The sequence below is a fragment of the Pongo abelii genome, chromosome X, assembly GCF_028885655.2.
Source record: "Pongo abelii isolate AG06213 chromosome X, NHGRI_mPonAbe1-v2.0_pri, whole genome shotgun sequence".
Classification (NCBI taxonomy): Eukaryota; Metazoa; Chordata; class Mammalia; order Primates; family Hominidae; genus Pongo; species Pongo abelii.
In genome coordinates this window covers 46,218,922-46,221,971 of record NC_072008.2, presented here as the reverse complement: position 1 = coordinate 46,221,971, position 3,050 = coordinate 46,218,922, and positions in this window count along the sequence as shown.

Sequence of the window (3,050 nt, the reverse complement as noted above, 5' to 3'; positions counted from 1 at the left end):
CCTCAGATAAGTAAGGACTACTGTACATCAAAACTGTGCAAAGCAAGGACTAACTTTAGCAAAACCATGCGATTCCATTGCCTCTCACAACTCTGAGTAAATAAGTGTTTTCCCAGGGTTAGTGTCAGAGTTTAATTTGTACAAATAACTTGACGATCATGGGATGACCCAACATGTCCCTAGAATGCTTACACAAGTGCCCTTCCACCCCACAGGAGAGGGAAGATGGTTTGGGGTTATGACCAAAGGCCCTTAGATACCTAGGATTGAACACTCTTAAGGGAGAGAAAAGCACCACACTCAAAGCCTGCTCCCGAAAAGACTGGTGGAAGTAGGCCAGGCATGGTGGCTCACGCCTGTAATCCTAGCACTTTGGGAGGCCGAGGTGGGTGGATTCCTTAAGCTCAGGAGTTCGAGACCAGCCTGGGCAGCATGGTGAAACCCTGTCTCTACAAAAATATGCAAAAATTAGCCAAGCGTGGTGGGGGCACGCTTGTAGTCCCAGCTACTCAGGAGGCTGAGATGGGAGGATCACTGAGCCCAGGAGGTCAACGTTGCAGTGAGCCATGATCCTCCCACTGCACTCCAGCCTGGGCAACAGAGTGAGACCCTATCCAAAAAAAAAAAAATGTAGTGGAAGTAGGAGGGCTCACTTGGGGCAAGCATCTGATGCAGTGACCTGCAGAAGACCCCTGAGAAAACAGGTCTCAGCCATTGCCTCAAATTTGAATCATTGATTGCAAAAGCTTCACAGCATTATATTCACCAATCAAGGGCACTTCCTGAGCAGCTGGTCACTCAGGATGTTGCTGAGAAAGGCACTTTGCTCTGCCCAGCAACAGAGGGGGCTGGGACTATTCTAAGCACAGAGACAGTAGCAGAGAAACACTGCTGAAAGAATCAGTGGAAAAATCATCCAGGAGGGGCTGTTTTTGCATTTCTTTGGCTACTATTTACTGGCCTATGCAATATTTTATAAACTTCACACAGCAATACTTGCTCTTTTATTCAACAAATTATTACTGAGCACCAACTCTGGCCTGCACTATGCAAAGTCCTTGGATAAGGTGGTGAAGGTCACAGATTTCTTAGGAGGGTAGCCATCAAATGGCTAATGACACAACGGATCGTGTCATTTTATCAAGATATTAAAATAAGTGTCACAAAGGAGATTCACAGGGTAGCATAACAATGTGCAAAGGAGAAGGGGTATTTGGGGAAGATAGCTTTCTTGAGGGGGTAATATTTGAGCTGAACTTTGAATAAAATGAAGGTTTTAACATACCTTTGAATAAAATCAAGTGGATTTAACATACACTGTTGATAATCTGGATCCAAACTTGGCTCTTCTGAGAGCATAGCTACCCCGTGATTGACCACAACCTCACTGGTAGGACCCAGATAATTTTGTTAAACGCAGTCAGACTCCAAGATGCTCTATTCTACTCCCATTAAAATGTAAGGTCCACAAAGGCAGAGTCAATGTCTCCTTTGTCCCAGGTAGTCCTCCCGGCATAATCATTAGGAATTGCTCTATAAACACCCAGCTTTCTTAGCGCTTGGCAGGGGGTCTGGGCATAGCTCTCATATGGATACTCTACAGTTTCCCAAAGATCCCTAGCAGGACTGAGAACCAGTTGCCCACAGTGATAACCTACTTGATATTGCAGTCTTTATCGGCTGCCTTCCCTCCCCTATCTCATTTCCACACTCCTTTGTTAGTGTTTCCTGAGATCATCTCTCAGATAAACAAATTACTTGCACTCAAACTCTTATCCCAGGACCTGCTTCTGGGAGAATACAAACTTGGTCAGCTGCCTGTGAGAGTACCGTCTTCCTGGCAATGTGCTAAGTTTTTGACATAAAGTTGTATTTGACAACTTTAAGAGGTATTCACTGTATTTTCCCATGCCTTACAGATAAGAAATAGAGGCCCTAAGAAGTAACTGGCTCAAGATCACACAGTAAGTTAATGGTGGAGCTAGGATTCCAAACAAGACAGCCTGACTCTAAAACTGCATCCTTAACCACAATATAAAGTTTTAGGCTTTAGAAACATAATTTTTCCACCAGATGCAGTGGCTCACGCTTGTAATCCCAGCACTTTGGGAGGCCAAGGCCAGCGGATCACTTGAGGCTGGGAGCTCGAGACTAGCCTGGCCTACATAGCAAACTCCCCTCTCCACTAAAAATACAAAAATTAGCTGGGCGTGGTGGTGGGCATCTGTAGTCCCAGCTACTCAGGAGGCTGAGGCAGGAGAATCGCTTGAAACTGGCAGAAGTTGCAGTGAGCCGAGATCACACCACTGCACTCCAGCCTGGGCGACAGAGCAAGGCTCTGTCTCAAAAAGAACAAAAAAAGAAAAGAAAACAAAAAAAAGAAACATAATTTTTCAGCTATCAAGGAGCTTACATTAACTTCAAATGCATTCATCAAGTAGCACCAGCAAAGGTCATCTGCATTTGTGAATGCTCTCTGATTTGTACTCACTCTGCTTACTTTTTTTTTTTTTTTTTGCTTTTTGAGACGGAGTCTCACTCTGTTGCCCAGACTGTGGTGCAGTGGCACGATCTTGGCTCACTGCAACCTCTGCCTCCCAGGTTCAAGTGATCCTCCTGCCTCAGTACCCTTAGTAGCTGGGATTACAGGCACGTGCCACCATGCCCGGCTAATTTTTTATTTTTTAGTACAGAACAGAGTTTCGCCATGTTGGCCAGGCTGGTCTCGAACTCCTGACCTCAGGTGATCCACCTGCTTTGGCCTCTCAAAGTGCCGGGATTACAGGCATTAGCCACCGCGCCCGACCCACTCTGCTTACTTTTAAGGACAGTTCAATTTTATTTTTATTTTTATTTATTTATTTTTGAGACAGGGTCTCTCTCTGTCATCCAGGCTGGAGTGCAGTGGTGTGATCATAGCCCACTGCAACCTCAAACTCCTGGGCTCAAGGGATCCTCCTGCCTCAGCCTCATAAGTAGCTAGGACTTCAGGCTCACACCACCATGTCCAGATAATTTAAAAATTTTTTTTGTAGAGATGAGATCTTGCT